Below are 26,393 nucleotides of genomic sequence, written 5' to 3' on the forward strand. Positions count from 1 at the left end.
AGAGGATAGAGTGTCACAGGCCTAACTTACTGTAACAAACATTGCAGGGTCTTTTGGTTTTAGGGCCTTTTTTGGAAGCTTACTAATTTCACGCATAGAAGCATTTGTAAAACAATATAGCTGCTGTACAATTATGCTATGTTATGTGGTGCAAAGAGTGGAGGAAGAGAGAAGGATATGGTTCATTCACTTCTTCAAAGGATGTCTCTCTGAATTGCAAAAAAAAAAAAAAAAAAAAGACAACAGCAAAAAAGAAAACACCCTAATGTCTAATAACCTCATTTGGTGTTGGGTTTCAGATGCAAAGATCTGCACGGGCCTGCCAGGAGGTGAGGCCATCACAGTGTCTGCTCCAAGGTCCAGCAAGTGGCTGCACAACCCCTTGTGTGCCAGGTGCACGCAGGGAGGAGGTGCACAGCTGTGGGACATCCCACAAACCCCGCCTGTGTGAAAACTCACAATCCCACTGCGGAATGAAAGCAGAGATGGGCAAACACCAGTAAGCACAGGCGCTGAGGTGGGACCAGGACAAAAATGTACCTGAGCAGTGATGTTGGAAACGGAGGAGAGAGTAGAGTCACAGAAGCCATCCCTCTAGTTTCCAGCCTCGCGTTTACCAATTTTCTCCTTGAAAGCAAGAAATCATTCCCAGTGCATAAAACTCCCCATACTTTAAGGACTTGCACTCTTGCACTGCCACATCCCCTTTCTGTGAGGAAGCCTGTGTCTTGTCTCTTGCACTGTAAAATTTAGTGCAGACCAGCTGGTGTGTTCAGTCTCAAAATCTGCAGAACATCGCTTCGATTAAAAACAGCTTAATACTAACCCTCTTTGGAATGCATGCCTGAAATTGATATTAATGAAACAAGATCAGATATTAATATTCTGTACAGCAGGTTCCTCAAGCTGTGCTGCAGCGTCAAATCAAATCTTTTCCCAAGCCGACATCCAAAATACAAATAGAGCATGGCAGTTAATATTGACGTGGGAGGAAGCAGCAGGAGCATTTTAAAACTTTAGAACCTCTGAAGTTTGTCGTTATAGGAAGCTCAGCTTCCTTTCCTATCACATTTCCCACAGCAGCAATATTAATAGCCATTCAATGCAGTAATAGGATCCAAACTATACACTTAGTTGCTGGCTTTTTTTTTTTTAATCTCCCAGTCAATATTAAAAGCATTTTGGTGCTCTTTATGATGGAGGAATGATTTTGTATTCTAGGAACTGAGAGACATTTGCAGTGTTCCCGAGGAACACCGGCAAAGGATTTACTTCAACGTGCCTCTGCTCGCGATTGATGTGGTGATACTTTATTTTAACCGGACACGCTTGTACAGATTCACAATTTAATTTCATTGCACAGACACGCACTCAGTGTAATCTCAGAGCATTCTCATTAGTTGGAGTTACAAAATTTAAGTACAGTATAGGTCCAAACCACCACCTGAGGGTTATCCTTCAGCCAGGAGGAGACCCTTGAGGGTCCCTGAACACAAAGGCCTTAAGACACATGATTTCTACTCCTGGATCTGCCAGGGCTGAGGAATAAATTTACAGTTCTGACCCTGGGCAAGTAAGTACAGCCCAGCCCTTCACTTTGCTCTCCTGTAAAACGTCAGCAACTTTCCCCACTGGAAAAGATCTAACAGGCCACCTTGCTGAAGGACAGCTCCCCAGCCCAAGTGGAGGGAGGAAACATCACCACACTGCTTCCACTGTCACAGGGGAGCAAACCCCCCTTTCTTCCCAATCCAAAGGAGAGAGTGAATTTCTCTCTCAAGTACCCCCAGCCTGCTTGAGCACATACACAAAAGGCTTGGTGTCTCCATCTCTACACCTTCTGCTAGTCCACCTTTTCTGAGTGTTTGGAGTTTGGACAGCTGTTCTCTTGAGGAAACCAATCTGATTTCCCTGTAAAGTCAGCTATCCCATTTGAGGTACATCAGTCCATCTTATTTTAGGGCAGATATTTATAACCAAAATTAGAAACCAGGAAAAAAAGTACGGCATTCTCAAGATTTTCACATGTGTAACCTCATCACACCAAGGAAAAAAAAAAAACAAAACCAAAAACCTAGACACCACCTAGAAAAGATTCATCTGTAGACTATGCCAAAAAAGAGCTACCGTAGTTGTGACAGAGGAGTAAGCCATCCTGACTAATCACTGAGCAGGAGGAAAAGCACTCAAACAGCCACTCAGAGGACAAAATATCTGGGTGCCTACATTGTTTGCTGATCTTCACACAAGGCAAGCTGTGCTGGTACAGTCTGTCCCACTGAGTACCGCTGCCTTTTCTTCCTCATGAGAGCTGGGACGTAATGAAGAGGTTACTCTGATAGATTGTAGCTCAGCCATAAAGCCGGACTGCTCATCTCCTGGGTTTGGCAAAATCTGCATCGTATTTGTATCGCATTTGACTGGATGGCTTTTGCTTCATTAAGGATTCACAGGTAAAAAGCGGATGCAGAATCTAATCTCACAAAGCAGCGTCTGCTTTTGGGGGCTGGACTAAGCAGAAGGCTACCTCAAGTCCTAATTTCTCTTAGGACTGTAGAAACGATAATCATGATTTGACTTAGGAAAAAAATATATGTCAATTGAGGTGAGGTTTATTTGAAGTAAAGAGAAAAAAAATATATACTTTATTGAAGCACAACTATTTAAAAAGAAATTATTGCAAGAACACATCATCCTTACTTTGTGGCTATTACACATACATATATATATATATAAATGACTAAAAAATGAACTCAAATTGTAATCTTTCCTCTCCCTTCAAGTAAATGTAAGAGCTTAAGATTAAATCTGTATTAAAAAATAAATAAATCAGCTCATACATTCTAGAGACCACAAGTACAGCCAAACTAGGCCCTCACAGCTGCACTCACTGCTCTGCATTTGGTACAACTGAAATATTCCAGAAGACAGAACTGTTACATTCTTTCAGGTGTTTGGACTTAATGAACTCAAGGAATTTCTATTAAAAAAAAAATAAATACCCACCCTCAATGAGTTTCAAAACCTTTACTTAGGAAACATGAAGGGAAAGTTTTCACATGCCAGAGCATACTTTCCTTTAAAAACACATCAATTGTAATTATGTTATATATTATAGGTATTATATATAATTATATATTATTTATCTCTCTATATAATAGAGATCCTATTTCTGAAAAGGAATAGAGAGCACTCCATGTATATAGCTACTTTTATGAAGGGATTAAAGACCTGTGAAGGAGAAATGCTATGGGTTATTGGGATACTGCCCTTTGAAGCATGCCGAGGGAGTAAAATTGCTAATGAGGAGTCCTCTTTTGGGACAGGGACCTCCAGCTTTCTAAGGGTGAGCTTTAAATTGAAGTTGTGTTTGTGGCCTCATTAGATTATAACTTGATTGTTGACTTGAATTCCTGTAAGCCTCGTACACTTGGGACTTGCCCTCTCTCATTCGGAGGGCATCACATAATGGATATTCATCTTTCGAGCTATGCCTTCCCCTCGTAGCCGTGCCTCAGGGTCAGTAACCTCAGGTCTAGTTTTCACATTTAACAAATTTTTCTATTGCTCAATTGGCAAAGGCTGTTCAATACCTAGGCTGGAGCTAAATACATTAAACATTAACCATTTACTTGTCAACTTTTTAAAGTCACTTTTTTAATATCTCCCTTTTTTATTATTTTTTAAAATACCCTCTTTGTATTAAAAGGGTATGATGGCAGAGCTTAGCTGTCTATCTGCATATCCTACAACAGATATTGATCCTTGCAAGTGCTGTATGCCTGCCACTTCAGTATCCAGACCCACAGTTTCTGAATCAAACAAATTGTAGCACCTGGAAATCCTTTTAAGCTTCCTCCAAGAGCCTAACAGAGCTAAAAATGCTCATATTTCACTATAATCTGCTTCAAAGTTGTTTTAGATATGAAGAAAATTACCTATATTTATTTTCACACCATTCTTGATATTTTGACTTTCTTTCTTTGTAGCAAGCAATGAAATATTTCTGTGTTCAATATGCAAATGGCAGAGATTTTTTTAAAGCCCCACATTTTACAAGGTTTTCCTAAAGCTTCTGAGGAATAGGAATGACCCGTGCGGTGGATACATTGATTAAAAGGCAGCTTGGGTGTGACAATCTAATTCTCTCACTTTACTCATTACTTTAAAAAGAGCCAAGAGACATCCTAGGATGCTTTGCAACAGGAGGGGAGGTAGAAATCTAATTTCCCAGCTGCTCTGTTTACTTTACATACCTTGTGGGCAAAAGTTGGCAAGAAGCAACTGAAAGCTGTTTGCTTTGAAATTATCACCCCATTTACAAGATTCAAGAGCAAAGTCTTCTAAAAGGAGGTAAGAGGGAAAAGGAAGTGACTACACGCATGGTTAGCACTACCCTACTAGCAGCCTGTGTGCTGTTAGTGCACAGGAGGTCATTAGCTATGGAAAAAAACGATCAGGCACCAAAGAAAGCTGGCCCATTCTCACACTCTCCCACGAACTGCATATGTACACCATGCTTAGAGCACCCATACAGAACAGCGAGTTCTATGCAAAATGGCTGTATTCGATTTAAGGACACCTCATATTATCCCCAATAGAAGTGAACCAGAGAAGGGCAGTGCTGCTATTGAACGTGCAAGTTCAACACCCAAACTTTGTTTGCAAAAGCCTCCTCTTCCCTGCCTAATAGGACCACCCAGGAGGGGATGGGCAGGAAAGGATGAGAGCTGCACACACAGTTGTGGCTTGATAACACAAAGAATTTGGCAACAAAATTAGTTGAAGTGGTTCTTGAATAGTTTTTTTTTTTTATACTCTTTCAGCTTTTTGATCCAACACTGCAAAAGCACATGTTGGCAGGGCCATGCTGTAAAATACATCAGAGACGTGATCAAGCTTCTTAAAGTATTTTTTTCAAAGCCATATAACAGCTACATGTAATGCAGTATAATGCTATATCAGCTCTCCCATCCAGTTCACAAAACAATCATGGTAGCAGAATGAAGCAGCTACCAGGAAGTGACACCAGGAACCAGTCACAGAAGAACTGCCACCAAAGCCTCCCTGTCATTGACTGATGGTCTACACATGCTGCTAACCCACTTGGAACAGAAACGCTCCCCCTGTGCCAAGTCATCTCCTGGGTATGGAGAGCCTGATGTGGAAGTGCTTTGTAGAAGGCTCTCCTCAAGTCAGGAGATCTGGGTATGTAGGTCTCCTTTTGCACAGGGGTTTTGGGGTAGAGGAGCAGGATAGTTAATAGAGCTAGAAGGTCCCCATCCTTCCTGGTCACGAAGGAATGCTGTGGCATTCACTTGCCCTACTTAGCACAAAATAATAATAATAAATTGGATTTTCACCCACAAATTCTGCAAATTTCTTCAAAAAGTGGCACAGAAGTGAAATTACTCATGAAAGACAGAAACAAAAACAGAAGGCATGGAGTCACCAGTCAAGTTACCTACAGAACCCCACTGCATACAGCAGATCATTTATCATCAAGTCATAGAATGGCTTGGGTTGGAAGGGAGGGACCTTAAAGATCATCTAGTTGGTATATATATCGCACTCTGGCACCAAACTTACACCCAAAGCAGCCCAGACTTCTTGTATGCTAGCAGATATGCCCGTTTCATCTGACACATACAATAAGCATGGTGTAGGAGTATCTCAGTTCTGGACACCGACACAGCAGCAAACGTGACCTTGTAACATTACTGTACACGAAAGGTGCGAGCAAAACAGAAGAGTCTGTGAGAGGGACAAAACAGATGCAGGCATATAACAACAAATTTACCAGTCTCTTCTTTTCCTAACAAGATTAATAATCATGGATTGGCAAGTCCTCACTACTGTCTCATGCAAAAGCTGTGAACTTCCGATGCTGCTAAACCCTCTTCTGATATCTGAGCTCTCGTTCAAGTATAATTCAAGTAGATTAATTATGCCACAGACAACAGAAAACACAGGCTGCCTCTTCAGATTATCAGTAGGAGAAAATACCATGAAGAGTTTAGTTTCAAGGATGCTGTTTACATTTCTAAAACGTACTTACTTATTTCACAGGCCTCAGGATCAAAATGAAAAGATAATAACTAATTGCTACAACTGGGAAAAGTAAAGTGGAAAGTCCTTACCGAGCACACCTGTACACAATAATTTGAAGAGCAGCAGTATAAGCAACACAGATTGCCAAAGTGCAATTAGACAAGTGGAAAGTGTTACTCTGAGCACTTGAGATACGATGTTTTGATAACTAAGTTACCTTGGAGATGACTCAAACGCACAAGTTGCTTAACGTCATTTTACACTATAGGTCCAGGAGGTATAAAAATACGCATAAAAATCACTATGAAATCAGACAGCATCCACCAGAATTGTAAAGTAAATACATTGTCATGCCAGATCATTGCACTGAATTTAAGGCTATAATATTTCAACCTAAGCCCTAAGCAAATAAACCCCCATAGCCATCTCTTTTGTTGATGCACCAAGCAAACCGCGCTGCAGTGCTTTACAAGAGGACCTCCTCTTTGTCAAGGAAGCAACACACAAGGAGAAAGGGAGTTTAAAAAAAAAAAAAAAAAACAACAAAACCTCAGTCCAAGCAAGTTCTTAGCCCACCTGAGCAGCACGACCACCACTAGAGAAAGGGAGTTCTTGTGGCTCAGGCTTCTGTGCTAATAGTTTCCAGGACGAAGCACTTTTTGACGTGTACTTGTTCCTGCTGGGAGAGATGCAGAAAAGATGGTTCAGGTAAGACAAAAGACAAGGGACTGGGCAACACGCACAACCAAAGAGAAATTTCTTGCTCAGTAGGTTTCTCACTATCCAAAGCAAAGAAGTATTTTGGAATTGGCATCTGAAAACATCACGGAAAATTCCTCATTTTCATCTGTATAAATGCAAAGAGGTTCCCCCCTTTTGAAGGGGAGAAAAGTAAGGAAGGAGAAATCTATTGATTTGACACTGAATTCAGCAACCAAAGAAAATAATGTATCACAACAGTCAACAAACATCAAATCAATCAGATCTCACGAACAGAATAGCAGAAATATATGCCAAACAGATTAAAAAGCAGTTAACTGAAAGATCTCAGAAAAGTTGTCATTGCTGAATAACATCACAATGCAATTGTAATACTCCTTTTGCAGTTCACAGTGACTAGAATTATGCTCTACATCATTTATCGGTTTTATTAGCTGCCTAGAAATAAGTATGTCCTCAGCAATAAAATTAATGGATTACATGGTTTAGTAGCATGGTAAATAACAATAGAAAGGATATCACACAGAGTTATCTCAATTATTTGTCAAGCTGAGCTCATTCCAGCCAAAACAGTCTTAAGACAACAGAATGCAGATGTATGTATCTAGTAATGAGGAATGCAGGTAGGATTGCAAGTTGGAGGACCTTAACCTTAAGAAGCAAAGAAGCCAAAAAGGATGGGGAGGTCACCATAGACACACAACATCACTTGGAGATCGTGTTGTTATGTAAAGGGCTAATGTGGTTCATGGATGCAAAGATACGAGAGTGAATGGAAATACTGAATGGGGGAGGATGGGGTATGCAACAGTAGCAAGCAACTAAAACTGAAACACTGCACCCAGTCCCATGGTTGATGCTCAAAAAAAGATGTTGAAAATCAGAGAACCTGCAGAGAAGTATCAAAAATACAGTTAGCATCTTGAGGGGGGAAAAAAGAAGCATTATACAAAATCAGATTTAAAGATTCAGTCCAGATAAGGCACACAGACAACTGACTGCCTACTTGATCATGTTTAAGGTAAAAAATAATAGACAATAAAAAACACTTGAAAACATCCAGAAGATGACTTAACAGGGACCAAGAGATGTAAGTCAAAAGCACAGAAGACTCCTGTTAGAAATGTGATATAGATCTGAACAGAGAGGAATGAACAGGAACAAACTTCTTAAAAATTGATTCTTTTTCTCAATATTTTGGGGATAAGATATACCTTAAGCCGAAGATTTGTTGGGCCCATGATAAAAAGCCAAATGACTCTGTCAAACAACTGCAGGCCTTGATGGCTCCTCTGACCCTCAAATGCGAGTGACAGTTTCCAAAAAAAAAAAAAAAAAAAAAAAGAAGGATATTTCTCTGCATTTTCACTAATGTTATTGAACACTGGATCAAATGCACAATGGACTGTGAAATGCCTGCAGATCTTGCCACAGCTAAATGCCAAACAAAGAGACCATCTGTTAATGAACATAAAAGGCATCTCTCTGCAGTTTTATCTGATGCACTAGTAAGTAAACTCATACCATCACTTAGTGCTGGGGGGTAGCCAGCATAAGTGAAGTCTTTTGGTTTTTCATCTCAACAGTTTGGAAAGACAGAAGACAACACCTGAAGTACACAGAAGATACATATTCCTCAGTCACAAAGTTACCTTTGCAGTTGTAGAGTTATAGACTCCTGAAAAATTTCTTTAAAGTACTCGACGCTCAAGGACTCTTTCTGCCTGAGTAAAGGCCTTTGGTATAGAGGCTACACCTTCATTTAGCATGTTTGGGAAGAAAAAAAAGTAACCAAGAAGTCACCCATTTCAGTTAGATTCCTAGCTTTGCAACTTTTGCCCTAAAGAGTTCTGTGCATGTCTTGTGATCATAGCTAGAACTTACATGGGCTGTTAGTTAATTCAGGAAGGAAAAAAGTTTCTGTTGTTGATGACATGAATCAAAATTGTACATAAAAATTTTTTTACCCTTTTTCATTTCTTTTCTTACCACTCCCACAAGGCTGGAAATAAAAGAGGTTAAATTGTTGCTTCTGTTGCCTCAAAATTCAACAGGTCCAATGTACTGGCAAGTGCTCTAGCCACACTGCCCAAGTCACAGAAGGCAAAGACATGAACTGGGAGAATGAAAAACCACCCACTGTAGGAGAAGACCAGGTTCAAGACCTGCTAGGGAACCTGAAGATACACAAGCCCATGGGATTAGATGAGATGCATCCATGGGTCCTGAAGGAACTGGTGGATGAAGTTGCTAAGCCACTGTCCATCTTATTTGAGAAGTTGTGGCAGTCTGATGAAGTTCTGACTGACTGAAAAAAGAGAAAACATAACCCCTGTTTTTAAAAAAGGAAAAAAGGAAGACCCGGGGAACTACAAACCAGTTAGTTTCACCTCTGTGCCCAGCAAGCTCATGGAGCAGATCCTCCTGGAAACTATGCTAAGGCACATGGAAAATAAGAAGGTGACTGGTGACAGCGAACATAGCTTGACTAAGGGCACGGTCGGGGCAATCCCAAGCATGAATACTCAATAAGATGGACTGATGTACCTCACAGTATCCTTCTGGACAAAATGTTCAGCATACAGCTGAATATGATAAATACACAATATGATGGGTGAACAGGTCAGGCTCAAAGGGTTATAGTAAACGGGGTTGCATTAGATTCGCAGCCAATCACTAGTGGGATTCCCATTTTAGGCCAGTTCTCTTTAATGTTTTCATTAATGACTTGGATGCAGAACTTGAAGGTATACTAGGTAAGTTTGTGGATGACACTAAATAAGGAAGAGCTGTTGACACCCTGGAGGGTAGAGAGGCCTTACAGAGAGATCTTGGCAAATTAGAGAACTTAGCAATCACCAACAATATGAAGTTTAACAAGACCAAGTGCTGGATTCTGCACCTGGGAAGGGGCAACCCTAGCTATACATACAGACTGGGGGACAAGAGGCTGGAGAGCAGCCCCACAGAAAGGTATCTGGGGGTTCTGGTCAATGGCAAGTTGAATAGGAGTCAGCAGTGTGCCCTGGCAGACAAAAGCCAGCCGTACGAGGGAAGAGATAGTCCCGCTCTGCTCTGAGCTGGTGCGGCCTCACCTCAAGTCCCATATGCGGTTTCAGGCACCATTGTATAAGGAGGACAGAAAAAAGAATGACCCACAGAGGACTACAAAGATGTTGAAGGGTCTAGAGGGGAAGATGTATGAGGAGCAGCTGAGGTCCCTTGGTTTGTTCATCCCAGAGCAGAGCAGGCTGAGGGGAGGCCTCATGGCGGCCTGCAGCTCCCTCACGAGGGGAGCGGAGGGGCAGGCGCTGAGCTCTGCTCTCTGGGGACAGCGACAGGACCCGAGGGAACGGCATGGAGCTGGGACAGGGGAGGGTCAGGCTGGGTGTCAGGGAAAGGTTCTGCACCCAGAGGGTGGTCGGGCACTGGAACAACCAGGACAGTGGTCATGGCACTGAGCCCGAGTTCAAGAAGTGTTTGGACAATGCTCTTATACACATGGTCTGATTTTTGGGTGCTCCTGTGTTGAGCCAGGAATTGGACTCCATGATCCTTGTGGGTCCCTTCCAACTCCGGATATTCTGTGATTCTGTGAATACAGGCTGGGCAGAGAATAGATTCAGAGCAACCCTGGGGAGAAAAACATGGGGATGGACTTGGATGAGAAGCTCAACATAACCTGCCAATGTGTGCTTGCAGCCCAGAAAGCAAACTGCATACTGGGATGCATGAAAAGAAGTGTGACTGACAGGTCAGAGGAGGTGATTCTCCTTGTGAGACACCACCTCAAGTACTGTGTTCAGCTCTGGGCCCCCCAGCACAGGAAGAACATGAAAGTATTAGAATAAGCCCAGAGGAGGACCAGGAGGATGATCAGAGGGCTGGAGCAGCTCTCCGATGAATACAGGCTAATAAACTTGGGGTTATTTAGTCTAGAGAAGAGAAGGCTCCAAGGAAACTCCAAGATCACTCCAAGGAGTGGTCTTCCAGTACCTAAAGCAGGCCTACAGGAAAGCTGGACTTTTTACAAGAGCATGTTGCAATAGGACAAGGAGTAATGGCTTTAATCTAAAAGAGGGAAGGTTTAGATTAGATGTTAGGAGGAATTTCTTCACTCAGAGTGTGGCGAGGCACTGGAACAGGTTGCCCAAAGAAGTTGTGGATGCCCCATCCCTGGAAGTGTTGGATGGGCCTGAATGCCAGGTTGGATGGGGCAACCTGGTCTAGTGGAAGGTGTCCCTGCCCATAGCATGGGGGTTCAAACTAGATGACATTTACGGTCTCTTCCAACCCAAACTATTCTGAGATTCTATGAAGTTTCTACCAATTTGTCTCATACTGATTAAATGAAGATAACACACAAGTTTAACACACATTGCAACAACATATTAAGGAATGACAAATTAAGTCTTCTTACGTATTCAAGAGAGCAGCTGAACATCTTGGACTTCCAGTTGCGATGAACACAACCAGAATTATTAAAGACAAAGTAATGACTAAATAACTATGACAAGCTGAAGGAAACTGTAACCTGCTAATTTGAATGATTCAGGAAAGCAACTTTTATTTGCTGTGTATGCCTAGACTATGTCCAAGCAAAAGATAACTAAATTGATCTTTCTAATTCATGATGTCAGACCTCACCTTGTATTTCCATTGTACCCTTTTTACCTAATCAATGTATTTTATTTTTTCTGTCCTTTACTTTCTTTGTCTGTCTGAAGACATTTGAATAATAACTATTTCCCCCCTGGGCAAACATGGTTTAAAGAACTGGTCCTTCATAAATTCTAAGTAGTGATGCAATTAGTAATACAAGAGCTATGTCTTCTTTATAAACAGGTAATATATAGGTATACACATCTGTCAGAAAGAGGCACTATCTCTTCTTAAACTATACAGAAGATAAACAGGAGCCCTAGGGAAAAAGATGTGAAGAGTTTACTCCTGAATTTTCTGTATATTTAAAACACATCCCATTAGTATAGACAAGAGGTTAAGCTTGAAGTGTGAGACAACTTGATTCCTATGTTATCCAGGAGACTCAGCTATCACCTTAATGATCTCTAGACAGAGGAAGATTAGTGTCGGGTTTATGAGAGCTTCCTTCAAACCGAGTTGACATGTAGAACTAATCCAGCTTGACTAGAAAGATGCTAGCCAGGTCTATCCAGCAATAAGCACAAACATATCTTTCTAAAAAATGCAAGTTTTGTAGCAATTCAGTTTAAGTGCTAACAGTCATGTGGATTTTATTAAATTTTTTTTTTTTAATTAAAGTCATGTTGATCTCTGACAGTTCCTATGTACTTCATCCACCTGAACACTCTTGATGGGTCTACCTGTGCAGAACCAGCACTAAAGCACAGGAAGGACAGCTTGGGGGCAAAGTTTCTCTGCAGCTTTCTGGTTTGCTGTAGGATTGAGGGTTTTAATTAACTTTAATAGAAAGAAAGAAAGAGATATTGTATCTGCAACATAAAGGAAACCATGACAGTCAATTAATATAAAATCTAAAATTCAAACTAACAAAATGTCCCTACTCTTTACTTGTGGCCTGATGCTAGAAATGTCAGTTACTGAGAAAGGCTAGCAAAACACTAGAAATAAGGTTATGATTAGATAACTGTTTGAAGAAGACACTTCCTCAGAAAGTGGCAAAAGCTTGGAAGCTAAACAGAAAGGTGGAGTAAGGTCGAAAGTGCCTCGGAAGGTGCTGGGTGGACTCTGTCCTTTGGTGAGCACCACAGCTTCCGAGCCCAGGGAGCTCCGCACAGAGCTAATTATCAAACTGCATCGGCGCCACTGCCGGCTCACGGAAGCCAATTTCCAAAGAGAAACTGAACAGCCCAATGAGCACGTGGTGGTGACCACAGCTCTGCTGACACATTCCTGGGTACAAAATCTACAGCAGCCTCCACCTGAGTAATCGAGCGGGGACTGGTTGGCTCTGGTATTTCTTTTTTTTTTAATCGTCATTACTGATGTTTGCTAAGCACAGACTCTTTTGGGTGTTATGTCAACAAGTCTTCCCTCAACCATCTGAGACAGAAAGAAACTTAGAGAGATCCAAAAGTTATCTATTCCCAGAGACAGAATATCTATTCTATTCTACAGGGACAGAAACTGAGAAATACTTGTTATTAACAGATAAGCCATCTACTATCTACCTAAAGAAAACAAGTCTCAGCCCTGCAAGAACTCTGCAGCTCTCCAGTCCATCCTGCTGCCCCAGGGCTTGGGGCAAGCATATGCCCTCTCCCTCCTCCATCCCTCGCCTTCTGTAGAGTCTCTAGGGGCACAGACCCCACAACCTCTTTCTAAAGCCAAATCTGAGCAGTTTTCTAGAGAGTTAGGGAGCTTTTTAACACTAAGCCACTGATGGTTAGATAAAACGGCTATCTTCAACTCATTTCTTCAGTTCCTTATTTCCAGTTTGTCTATGTAGGTTTTGATCAAGCAAGGAGTAGGAGGTTAAAGCACTTACTGTTCAAATACTGCATTTTTAAAACAGACACCCCCTAAATGCCTTACTCAGGCTAAGTTTGTTTGTTTTTTAAACAGGAATTAAGAGACCAATATCAAGTCCAAGCTGGCTTCGTGTTTAAACAAAACTCTTAAAGTACTATTCCACTAATTCTAGTTGCTTCTGGCTTTATTATAGCTAATAATGGCCTTCTTATTATTATTATTATTTTAATTCTAATGGAAACCATTTACATAGAAGTTGATCCCCCTCACTATAAACTGAGATTCCTGCAGTGATTGAGCAAACCTGCAAGAAAAGGCAAAATAAATATCTACCATTGAGTTGAAAAGGCAAAGGTAAAAAGGTAGGAGGAACACCACATTTGTGTTGTTTGTTTACTTAATTCCATTTTAATTATTTAGACTCTCATCTCGCTAACAGGTGCTAACTTTACTTAAAGAAGGACCTACAGCTTTTGTTTGCATAAATCAAGTACGTTTAATCAAGTGCGCATTAGCTCATCAAAATATTGGTTCTGATGAGGAATTGCATAAGCGACAATGCCAAGCTATTTTGGGGAATATTCATTATATGTCTACAGAACAGTCTGACTGGAGGAAAGTGAGAACAAAATGACAGTAAAAGAACTGTAGCAATTACTTTACTAGCAGTTAATGTTTGCCATTAACTGCTTGCTGGCAAGAGTTTAAAGTTGCAAACCCTAATTTAAGCTTGTTACCTTAATTTTACAATTGTAATTCAATAATCAGAATGTGGCACTAGTGTAATAAATACCTTCATTCAGCGCTTCATATAATAAATATATTAAAAGTGCATGAAAAGTTTCACATTCTAGGCATTACAAAAATATTTATAATCAGTATTACATCTTCATTAAATATATATAGATGTACAAACCATTTTTTTTTTCAAAAACAAGCTAGAATCCAAACATGTTAGCAACAAGTCACTGGAACTTTTTGTTGTTAGCAAGCATTCATGAAGAGAGCTCCCTTCAAAATGCAGATTCGTTTTTGGGGAGCTTATTGCATGCATGGCAAACAGCCCCTGATTTTGTTAAGCCTTTATGCCACTTCCAATAACATCTGCAGGAAGGTTTGGGCAGAAAAGGGCTGTGCCCTCTGTGAGGACATTTTACATATTTATATATATAGGTTCTTAAGTTAGATGTACAAAGCAAGATTTGTCTAGAAGAAACATGTTGTTCACTTGCTAATTGCCAGAATCCAGGTGGGAGGAAGGATGGGAAGAGGAAGGCTGTTCCAGCACAGCATGCTACGTTCCTCTGAAACCCAGACAGCCGAGTGCTACGACTGAGACCATTGCACAACCTCTCCCTGTGCAAAGCTGCCTCCCCACCACTGGTACCCACTGAGACTCTACACAGAGGTAGCTCGTTTGAGTCGCATTTTCTAGGGGAAACACCATTTCAGAAGAACATACAAGAAGAACACAAAACTGGAGCCCAATTTAGCTGACCCCAGCTGTTTGCCTTGTCCCTCTGCCAGCACAGAGAGAGGAGCAGGAGGCTCACACTACTGGACTTGACAACATTACGTGCTAACATGAACAGCCATAAAATGCAGTTTACATTCATATGCCAAGCTGTAAACTCTGGCAGATTCAAGCTCCAATAGGAAACAAGGCTGAATGGCAAAATAACCTCTGGCAAAGGGACAGGATGAACAGCTGGATGCTTCAGCTCCTGGAGCATAAGTCAGAGTCACAAGTGTATTTATTATGCTGTCCTTCCCGTGTCGTCAGCAATCTGGGAGTATCAAGGAAGTCTGGTAACAAAACTGTTGCAGCAGATTACCAAGAGCAACCAAAGCTTCAGGTGCATGTTAGGGGGTTCACTTAACTACTAAAAGCATCACATTTTGCTGGGTCAACACCAGCTTTGTCCAGTTGTATCAGAACATAGAAAAAGCTTTTGTTACCAGAAATCACCATGCAAACTCCTCTCCCAAACACAGCCATCGTTTACGTTCTCTATTGCTTTAACACTCTAACGAAGATAATTTTCTACTTCGCTTTCAGTCAGGCTTTCCCACCAGGGCTTGGGAACCACAAGCATTCAAGGCAACGAGGACAAACCATGCCAGGCTCGGGAGCAGACTTCCTCCCTTTTGTTTTGGCTGGAAGCGTGCTCTGTTCTGGCTTTTCCAACGCAGGCGGCAGCCCCCGCACCGGAGCGCGCAGGATCAGTCTCACGACCCAAGAGGCAGGCTGGGTATGAAGCGCTGGCACCAAGTGCCTTCATGAGCTCTCTCCCTGCTTCACAGCTAATGGGTCACCCACCCAGCTCACAACCCCGCTCCTGCAAAGCTGGTTATGTATTTCAAGCTTTGGAAAGGTGAGAGAGAGAACTGCCAGCCCAACTTTAGGGCTGACACCCTTCGAAAAGCTTGAGGCGATCCCAGGTACGTCCCGGCAGCCCACCGCTTACCGACCCTAGCTTCCTTCTAGATTCCATTGTAATGAGAACATAAATAGTACGACAAGCACATATCACTCTTGAATGAATTACCTATTGAGAGTTCCCTCTGGTGTTCACTAACTTAATCATCACATTCAAGGTAACAGCGTTAGCTACAAAAGCACCAAGTTCCCCCACGAGCAAGTTTTCGTTCCACGGTGGTAGGGACAGGACCGCAGCCTCACAACTCACCGACAACAAAGAGATTTCCACGAGATTTCGGAGCCTCGAGAAACTTGCAGCTCGCTCTACATTCACCCCAGCAGCCGGCTAACCCCAAAAGGACCCGAACCGGTGCCGCTCCCTCCCGTCTCCGGGTGGCACCGAGGCTGCGCCAGCCTCCCACGGGGAGACAGCCGCAAGTCGCAGGTACAGCCCATCGCGACACGGAAAAAAAATAAAATAAATAAAAAAAGGAAGGTAGAGGTGTTTATTGCGGTGCCCAATAACTAAGCTTTGAGTCACCCACGTTCCAAGCTCGCACTTCCATTCTCCCGCACGAAACGCCAGCGAAGCACCCCCTATGTAATTAACAGCTCGGAAAGAAAGTTTAAAGCTGCCTGCGCGACGAGACGAGAGGAAAAACCCGAAGCAGCTCGGAGCCGGCGGGGAGCGGGGCCGGGGCTGGCCGCGCCCGGAGCGGGGGAACCGGGGCCGAGCTGCGGGGACTCGGGGGGCGCCGCGGCCCTTGCAAGGACCGCGCAAGGACCGCGCTCGAAGTGCGGAGCCGCGCACGGGGGAGCCCCGAAAGCGAAACCAGCAGGGGGGCGAGGGGCAGCGCAACCCCCCCGTGCCGTGCCGGTCCCTCCGCCCTGCCCGATACCCCGCGATCCCGGGGAGAAGGGGAGAAGGAGGAGCTCGCCCCCGCCGGCGGGGGAAGGGGCTGCGTTACCTTCAACAGGTGCAGGCAGGGGGGAGCCCCGCGGAGCCCCGGAGCTGCCCGAGCGGCCGGCAGCCCGCAGCCCGGGGCTGGGCGGAGGCGCTACGGCAGCCCCCGGCGGCCGCCCGGTGCTCCCCGCGGGCCCCACCTCGGGGAGAGGAAGGAGGGGAGGCAGGGAAAGAGGAGAGAAAGAGCCCCGAGAGGGATCGAGCGGCCGTCACATGGCGCTGCCGATCCGCCGCCCGCCAGCCGGAGCCTACGCCGGGGAGCCGGAGAAAAGCTGCGAGGAGGGGACACACCTGTAGGCGCAGCACATATCCGCTGTGAGCACAATGCGAGACAGGAAACTGAAAAAAACAGCCCAGGGAAGGAGAGAGGCTCCCGTCCCTCCCTCCTTCCCTCCCTCCCTCCCTCCCTCCCTCCCTCCGTCCTCCTCCTCCTCCTCCTCCTGCTCTCTCCACCCCCTGCCCCCGGTCAGGATCCGCTTGCAGCGCTGTCTCCTGCCGGGAGCAGCAGGCAGAGGGCCGGGCGGAGGAACCAGCCGCACTTTCTCTCTCCCTTTCCCTTCCCCGGCTCCGCATTGTGTTGCCCGCCGGCCAGGCGGAGCCCAGGGGGCACCCCCCGCGGGGGAACCAGGGCCGGGTTGGGGGCTCCGCTCCAGCCCCCGGGATGCGAGCCCCGGGCTGCCCTCGGGAACCGGCAGCCGGTACCGGGGAGCGGGGGGACCCCCGGCTGTGCCCAGCCTGGAGGCCCGGGGGTGCCCGGCACGGCCCCAGGGGGGGTCGGGGAAGCGCCCCCCGAAGGGGTCGGAAAGGGGGAGATCGCCACCCCTCGTCCCCTCAGCGGGGAGGCAGCTGCTGCGGGGCTCTCGGTTCCCCTCTCCCGAGCGCTCCTGTCATTTTGGGGCCCAAAATATGTCCCCCCCACCCCCGGCAACATCTGGAGTGAACTTGGAGTACTTCGGGGTTTATCCCTCTCTGGTATACTGTGCTCGATCGCGCTTTCTGAAGGTCTTTTCCCCCTCTGGGGCTCTCCTCCAAAAACCCAAATTTCTTCCTTCCTCCTCCAGAAACACCCAAACGGGAGCCCCCTCCTTGTGCATAAACAGGGCGTCGCATTGCTGCAGCATCAGGGGCTTCGCCATGCCCAGATGCCAAATTTGCCTTGACTATATATCCCTATAACACAGGGATGATCTATTAAAAAGAGGGATGTGTTAGAAGAATGGCTCACGTAAGCTTTAGGCAAGTTGTTTAGACTTGGTAGGTAGCTTTCCATCAGTCAAACGTGGACGGGCAACGTTGCAAGGAGTAGTTAATTAGCTGCTGTTGGCACTTTGAGTGCAGCTTCATTAAATGCTGCGTGCATTGGGCTTCTCGCTGAAATAACAGGAGAGGGCTGGTCGGAGCTGTGCTTCTCAAATGGCACCCGGGAAGCTGCTGAGAAACTGTCATTGGGTCTCAGACCAGTAACAAATAGGAAATAAATAAAAACCAGCTCCAAAACCTGGGCAGGAGTAGGAAGTGGCAGGCTGTTGGAGGAGAGGTTTAACTGGCGCTCGGCCACGGCTGTGCAAAGTGCAGCCGCAGTGTTCGTGGCGGGGTGGGACCATCGTGGTGTTGTGTGGGCTGCCTGGGTCCCATCCCCGCTTTGTGAAATGCTCCAGCAGAAGGCCTCGTCCCTGCCTGTTTGCCTCCTTCCTGCTCTGTACGTGAGTGGGCTGAGTCGCCGCAAGATGAGGAAGAATGGCTCTGGCATCATTGCAGAGCGTCTCAGATCTGCATGCCCCCCCCATGTACCTCTTCGCTTGCTGGAAGAAGGAAGGGGAATCTGAAGAGGAGGGAGATGGGACTTCCCGAGGAAAATTGGGTTAGTCGCGTCCTGCAAGCCCTGGGAGAGATCCAGGACAGAGGAGCTTGCAGGCTGCTAATGGGCTTGGTGAGACCTCACTTTCCAGGCTGTTTTTTCAACGTCTGGGCTTATGGCCAGGTTGTGCCCAAAATTTGGCAGAATGCCCTGGAATTACCGGCCAGGCAGCTCTCCTTGTGCCCTGGCCTGTGAATCCCTGCCTCCCGGCATGCTCTGCCCCCGGGGCTTTTGCTGGGGTCTCTGTCACTACTTCCCCCAGCCCTGCCTTCTCCAAAGCCCATGATCTGCTCACCGCCTGGGGCAGCAGCCCCAGCAGTGGTCCCACACCTGCTCCATCCCATGGCCACTGGCCAGGGCTGCAGCGCTTGCCATACTGCTGCTGCCTCGTGGTGGGTATCCCCAGGCTAGATCTAAGCCTTAGCCCCCTCCCGGCACTCTGCATGGTTCCCTCTGGCTGGAACGGTTCCCTCTGGCTCCTGTTGCTGAGGCTGTGTTTTTTAGAAGCCTGCCTGTGGACACACACAGGCAGAGCAGTGGTGACAGTTTATTCAGTTCCAAAGAGGAGCCGGTGGAGGGAAGCTGTGCTGAATCCTCAGCCGGTCCATGATAATTACCTGCTGTGCGTTTGACCTTGCCTAGTGTGACAGGGATTATAAAGTTGAACTGGAGCTCAAGGTGGCCGTGCAGCATCCCATCCCAGGCCAGCTGTCTCCTCTGCTAAGCCTCCGTACCTCGCTTTTCTGCTAGGTGCCCGTGGCTGTGCTAAAGCAGCAGCGAGGTGCCTCAGCCTGTGCTCCTGCCCGCTGGGCACAGCTGTGTGCAGCAGGACTGGTGTTAGCCCAGGCTGAAACAAAGCAGTGTGGCACCATTCGGAGCTAGGCCTGCTCGAGGAGGAGCCCAGTGTTCACAGGAAGGTCTTCTGCCTCTTCTTTGTCTTGGAGGCAGCACGTTGTCCTCCCTGCAGCAGGGCTTTCAGCCTGTTCTGTTCCCTAAGTATGTGATATGGCTAGATAACTTCCCAGTGAACCCAGATAACAGCTGCACATGAAAAACTGCTATTTGCTGCTGAAGGATTATCCCTCCTCCCCCTTATTGCCACCCACCAAAAATAGTAATAGTAATAATAATCAAATCCTAAACGTAGAAATGCATGGAAAAGAGCAACAAGTAAATGGTTGAATGATTAACAGCTTCCCAGCATCTTGGCGATCTTAACTGCACTCGCACGTGCACGGGCAGCATGCAGACCGAGGGGGAAAGCCCTGCCTTGTCACTCTCCATTGTAAGAACAGAGATAACGGGGCTGCGTGTGGATAGGACGCCGGTCCAGATTTCAATTTCCTATGTATTTCCTCCCTCTGCACTCCCTCTGTCTCTCCTCACCTTGTTATCGCCCAGCCACTGTTAGGCACTTCCTTCTGTTTTTGTCCCTGCCTGTTGTTCTGTTTTTGTCTCTGCCTGTTGTTAGCCTTTATGCTGGATGCACTCTCCGTGCCTGCCCCCTGCTTCCTTCCCTGGCTGTGTCAATTCTCAATTTTATCTGTACACGGCGCCGCTCCTACCACCACCACCTTAGAGGCCTGTAATAAAAGGACCAGAATTTCCAGCTGTTGTCATTAAAAACACCTCACTCTGCAAACACCAGGACTAAGAAAGTCCTGAAGCTTCGTGCCTGACTCACTGGTTGCCGTCCCCTTGCCTCCCATTTCTCCTCTGTGCCCCTCGTGCCATCTCTGTGTGGTGGCAGGAGGGTTGGGAGCAGTGCCTGTGCTGCCCAGCCCGGTGGCCTGCGGCTGCATTCCTCCTGTGTTTCTCTCTGCTGGAAGATATATTCGAGTCGCTGATACGCGTGGGCCCTGGGCAACTTTGTTGTCTTTGAGACCTGTACCTCCTTCATGCATGTATTTGTACGTGGCCAACGTGTTGTGACGTTTTTGTGAGGGGCCGGTGGGCAGCTGAGCAGCCAGGTGATTGATGCTCAGCCTTCAGAAAGGAAGGTTGTTGCCGTGTGGTCATGGAGATAAACCAAGAGCCACCCAAACGGCTGAAAAGGAGCCTCAGAGCCTTTAAAATGATTTAAATTGCGCTTCACACAGAAAATGTTGATCACCCCTGTGTTCCCACATGTCAGAGCAACATCGTTACAGCTGGCCTCGGGGTCTCGCTCATCCCAGCTCTCGTCTGAAAGGGAAAAATGGGGAAAGGATCCCTCCTGGTGGGAGCAGCAGTGTGCCTGCTCTGCTGGCCAGATTCAGGCTGGTTTAGCACCACTGCCATCCTTGGTAACACATTCGTATTGATGATGGGGATGCCAGGAGCATTTCTACGAGGGGTAGGACTCTGCCTGAATGGTTTTAGTCTTTTTTGTTATGGTATAAGGCAGGGCTCTACCGGCCTTGTTCACCCTCCATCTGAGTGCAGGGCAGCCTGATGTCTTCTGTTCCGACAGGGCACCGCGCTGCCTTGCACCAGGGACTGGATGACCCAAACATCCATATTCATATTTTAACAGTCCATAAATCACCCTGAAATCTACTTTTTCTGCCTGAGAAGTGCCAGATACATCTAAGTTGTTATTATCAGATTTGTGAAATGTCACTGCAAACATCCCGAGTTTCATGCCCTTTGCACCAAACTCCTATGGCAGATCAATTTGTCTATATCTGTTTATTTCCTGTGGTTGATGGCTCTCTCAAAGCCCATTTTCCATCAATCCAGAGAAAATCTTTATGGGTAAAATAACATCAAGTGTGTTGTAAGATTTCCTTCATTCTTCCCTTTGGGGGTAGACAATATTTGAGCCACGTGGAGCAGGTGTTTTGGGGTATTTTCTAACCACCCCTCACTTGGTACATTTGTTTGCCCCTGTGCAAAATGCTAACCAGTCAAAATTTTGCTTTTGTTTAGCTTTGCAGACATTTTGCGTATACTTTGTGACAGATATAAATTGCTGTGCAAAGGTATGAGATAGAAAAACAGCAGGCCCTGGATACAATTTCCATGTGGAATGCGCAGAAAGCCTTATATGGCTGCCTGCAATGTGTATGTGTATGTGCGTAACTACTGAAAGTATCAGCCTTCCCCGTGAGGACTTGACATTCTGACACACCCCTGGTTATACCAGATTGCCTGAGAGCCCAGCTAAGAGATCCCCGGACGATGAAGAGGTTCATACAGGCAACACCTGGATTTTTTTTTTTTTTAATGCTACTTTGAATTTTCTAAGGTATTTAACTAGAAAAAAAAAAAAGAGCAAAAGATGGTAAGAAATTTCAGCAGAAAGTTTAGCATCTACATGTAGCTAAAATGAAAATGAATTTAAAATGCTGACAAGTGAGTTTTAACCCTGCCCTTTTTTCTCCTCCTTTGCTCTTTAAGCAGACCCCACGCACGTGCACGCACACGCTCACACACACATGTATGTATATATAATAATCAGTCAAGCCAGCATTTCCATTTGTAATGAAGGCAGCTGCCTAGGTAAGTCCAAAGCCCCTGCTCTGCCGCTGTGGAGCTACCATTCATTGCAACCACAGCCAACATACCTACATGCAATGCTATTGCTATTTGTGCAGCTGGTTGGCTGACTGACTACTGGAATTAGTTACCTGTCATGCATACTGCTATAAATGCATCCATACTGTAGAAAAAATAGTAGAATCTCATTATCTACTAATATTTGAACTAGTTTTGTTACCAAGGGATAGGCTGTGGGAAGACAATTGCTGGTAAGAGCACATGATTACAGTGCTCTGTTCAGAAGTGGAAAATCAGAGTTTAACTACTTTATTCTGGAAATAATGCATCTTTTTACATCAGTAACCTCAGATACTGGATAATTAATATTTTCAGAATGTAGATTGCAGAATTTTTGTGTTTATAATGTTCAAGTGTATCTGGGCTGTTGTAGTTAAACATGCAGCTAAAACAGTAGGAATTTAATGTGGTACAACAGAGTTAGAGAAGCATTTATCATTTTAAAAGGATGAGATCAACCAGATTTCATCAATGCCACCTCAGTTAAGATGATAGAAAAATAAAGTATTGACTACTAACACAGGGGCTATATTTTACCTTTTTATTCATAGGAAGATTTCCAAGATAATATGGGTATTTTAAATGACTAGCTGAGCTTCCATCATGTGATGGCAACTAATCAATAAATCATGTGTCATTGTTGTGGCTCGGCATGTCAAATAGCTGCATTTCAATGTCTGTATTTACAATTTTTGAGTGATTTTTTTGTTGTTGTACATTTCTAGCTCATTAGGCCTGATTTTAAAAGTGGTTATTTTCACGTCAATGAAATCGGTAGAAAAATCACATCTTATCTGTGGCTGCCAAATGGAGGAGATGGAATGGGGTAATCAACGAGAAACTTCAGTTACTTAACATTGCTTGCTACCGCATGTGGGTTTACTAAATTAGCTTTTCCTCCTGAGCAATGTGAAAAATAAATACTCTGCTTTCCATGAGACACATTGGACATTTTGATGCTCTTGGGGAATGTGAAAAAGATGAGTGCTTTCGAAAGCAGCTTTTGGCATGCATAAATCATGAGGTTTGTACCGAGGCCTGGGACATCCAACTCAGACGATTTGGGTTAGGTATTGGCACGAAGATGAACTAAGTGTTTCGATTGCCCTGCCCGTCTCCGTTATTTTGCCTACCAGAACACCAGAGCCATCCCGCTCTGCCATGAATGAATATTGAGCTGCTCATGCAGGTGAGCTCACTGGTCAGCACACATCCAAGTCTGTGATTTAAGGACAGTGGCAAACAGCTGAAAAAGCATTAATCACTGTTACGATCCTCCATTGACATTAACTGCATTTTAAGCGCCTTTGCCATTGTGTCCGAATACCTAAAGAAATGTTTTTGATGAAGGCACTTGGTTCGACTTGGACGCAGTCCAGAAGAAAACAGTGTTTGTCCTCAGAGGGAAATGCTACAAAGAACTGGCCAAAATGCAGTCTCTGTCTCTTGTCTACAGAAAACAGCCCTCACTCATCAGGATATTGCAAAATCTCAATGCCTTCTTCACATCAGTCTCAAAAATGCCTTCTTTATGTTTTGGTTTATTAAGAGATTAAGCTATTCTCTTCTGGACAATGACTCAGGTCGTAATAACCCACATGTTTATTGCAGCCATGTCAGATAACCAGAATTCATGCTATCTGAAGTGAACTGTGGGGATTTGTGTAGGTTTCGGCGAGTACAAAACAGATGCTCGGTTTTCTGATGGCTCTGGTTTGTGTATATGTGTGCATGAAGTCTGTGCTCATATTCCCTCCCTGGCTGCAGCGTAAGGAAGCCTTGGTCTTCACTCCCAAAGCGATTAATGGTTCAGGCTGAGGCTGTATTTCACTCTAATAATTCTTGTAGGAACTGCACCCCTCTGGGACAAGGCAGAACACAAAGCCTGGTATAAAATCTGTGAGAGGTGAACAAAATTCAGCCAGACCAAATCAGCTATGGATCTGTTTTGCACAGTGGCTTCAGGAAATCAGGAATTTGATTGCTTTTTGGATAGTGCTGAAGGTTCTTTCAAGAAAACTTCTATGGCATAAATACATTTCTGTTCAAGCTTCTCTTAAAAATCCCCAACAACAAAAATCCTTCTTTAGGCAGAACCTGGGTTCTGAAAGTGCTAAAGGCATCCTGAAGTTTGTTCTGACGTTAATTTTACGTAAATGATGGTCTGATGCTGTAATCAGGGGTAAGACAGCAGAGCCCAGTGTTCGTGTGTGCTCGATGTGAGACTCGCTGAGCTGGACATTCTCCCTGTTGGTGGGTTTCCTGAGGAGCTATGGAGCAGGGGGAAGGTTGTGATGCCCAGCCACAGCCACAGTTGTGTCTCCTGCCAAGGCTCCTCAGTCAAAAGGCATGTTTGGCTGCAGAAGTCTCGCACCAGCAGCCCTCTGTGCTGGGACCTTTCTGCTGGGACCACGTCCATGGTGTGACCTTGTGCATGGGAGTACACAGACCCAGAGGGCTAGGGGGGACTCTGAGATATCTAGTGCATATCCCTGACTTATACTATCTAACCAGGATGCTGAAAGCTGGTGTAGGTTGTTCCTGCCTCTTTGCAAAAAAACTTTACGTATTTGAAGACTGTGATTATATGTCCTTTCAGTCTTCATTTCTTTATGTTCCTCCTCCCCATTCATTCAAATATCTCATGTGGGCCATGTTTTCTAGGTCTCTGATTGTTTTCTAGGCTTGTATAAGTGGGCTTGATCATTGAAATGCAGTCTTTAACACAGGCCATGATCCTTCAGCTGAGTCCTTACCGGCAGTGAATAGCATGGAAAGATCACCTCAGGTGCTCTGCAAGTTGTACTGCTGTTTTATGAAACCTGGAAGGCTGAGCTAAAAGGGCTATGGGGAAATTGTGTTCTGAAATGGAGGAGAATTGAGGCACGCTGGTAAGAGAAAGGCAGAGCCTTGCAGTAGATGTTTTTGCTTCTTTAAATATTGCAGTGCTTCCAGCAGTGGTAAAGTCTGGTATGATTAAATGACCAATGTCAGTTATAGCACCCTGAAGATGTTGTTTAGTCTTGCTGGAATTGTTTTGTTTTGCATTCAGGCTCCTTTTTTTTTTTTTTTTTCTTGGCTGAGGAGGAAAGGTCTGTAAAATTAACTAATAAAATTAAGTAATAAAAATAACATAAAATAACTAATGAAATAATTGTCCAGGAGGATAAACTTCACTGTCATTAGAGAAAATAACCAAGCACACATGTAGAGGTTGATCCAGACAAAGATGCACTCCTTTTGCATGATGGAATTAAGCCAAGTTCTGCTCAGCTGCTCAGTGCCCAAACTAAAATACCCTGCCAGTGCAACTCCAACCTGGTGATGTGATTCCTGGAGCAGCCGTCTCACATCCCACAGCCTGTAGCCTGGGCAGAAGAGTTCAGCCTGAAGTTGTGTTCATCCAGACATGGCCTAAGGCAGCAACTGCGGCTTGTAGCCAGCAACTCCCACCTCCAAAATCTTCTTTCTAGCTGCACTGAACTACCTTTGGTGCCTCTCCCAAGCAGTACATTCAGCATGGAGCTATATGGAAGTGAGGACATGAAGGCTGAGAGTAGCAAAGGATGATTAATGAACAGCTTTCCCCTATGTTACACTCTCCTTCCCCTTCTGGGATGTCCTTGATAATACCTTCAAGTGGAGATTCACATTATGGCCAAGCTGATGTATGCGTCTCTTTCCATGATCGATGGTGCTGACCCATCCGTACCTCTGCTGCTGGCCATGTAATCCTCCAGCACTTCTTGGTCCAGCTCTGGTACACATCTGATGCCCTGGTAAGCCTGTTTTGGGAACAAAACATTAGAAAATGAAAAAAAAAAAAAAAAGTAATGCCTTTTTTTCTGCTTCCCAAATGCCTACCACTATTACTTCCAGAGCTGGTTCACCATGAGGTCAGGGTGGTGCCAGAAGCAGCCCAAGGGTTAGAACGGGGAGAGGGAGCTGGACATGGAGGCAGCAGACCATTAGATCAACCACCAGATCAGACTCAGCATCGCTTCCTGCTCACCAGGTGTTTCATTTGTGTCGTCTCTTCTGAAATCTGTATTTCGTTAGCAGTACCTGAGCTTTAGTTCCTACATTCCTTTGAAGTAGCAGCAGATGGGAAGCTTAAGAATGAGAATGCTACAAAAAGACAATGCAGTTTTAATTCTGACTTTCCTTAAAGAAAACATGGGGAAGCTCTTTTCCTTCTTTGATCGCCTATTTTTTTTCTGTAAGAAAGGCCAGTCCCAGAGCAGGAGTCAATAATGCAGCAGCAGCATTCACATATCAAGGCTTCTGCATGCTGGCTACAGCATGCAGTGGTTTCAGAGTGTAAAAAAGTACCTGCTGCCACCCTCCTGCCTCCGGGGCTTACG

At 45.0% G+C, this 26,393-nt stretch overlaps 1 protein-coding gene across 6 annotated transcripts in view; it reads right to left on the reverse strand.

Moving 5' to 3' along the window:
• The window catches only part of PLXNB2 (plexin B2), a 259,864-nt gene extending 242,812 nt beyond the window's left edge, over positions 1-17,052 (reverse strand). For 2 of the 6 annotated variants that reach the window (XM_080598197.1, XM_080598189.1), the window contains exons 1-2: positions 16,923-17,016; positions 6,628-6,730 (exon numbers count right to left, since the gene is read on the reverse strand). The gene's annotated coding sequence lies outside the window, so the exon portion shown is untranslated. The other 4 variants (XM_080598190.1, XM_080598191.1, XM_080598192.1 and 1 more) reach the window with 4 other exon arrangements.
• Positions 17,053-26,393: the final 9,341 nt, after the last annotated feature.

Source organism: Anser brachyrhynchus, assembly GCF_964034855.1.
Source record: "Anser brachyrhynchus genome assembly, chromosome: 1".
In the NCBI taxonomy this organism is placed as follows: domain Eukaryota; kingdom Metazoa; phylum Chordata; class Aves; order Anseriformes; family Anatidae; genus Anser; species Anser brachyrhynchus.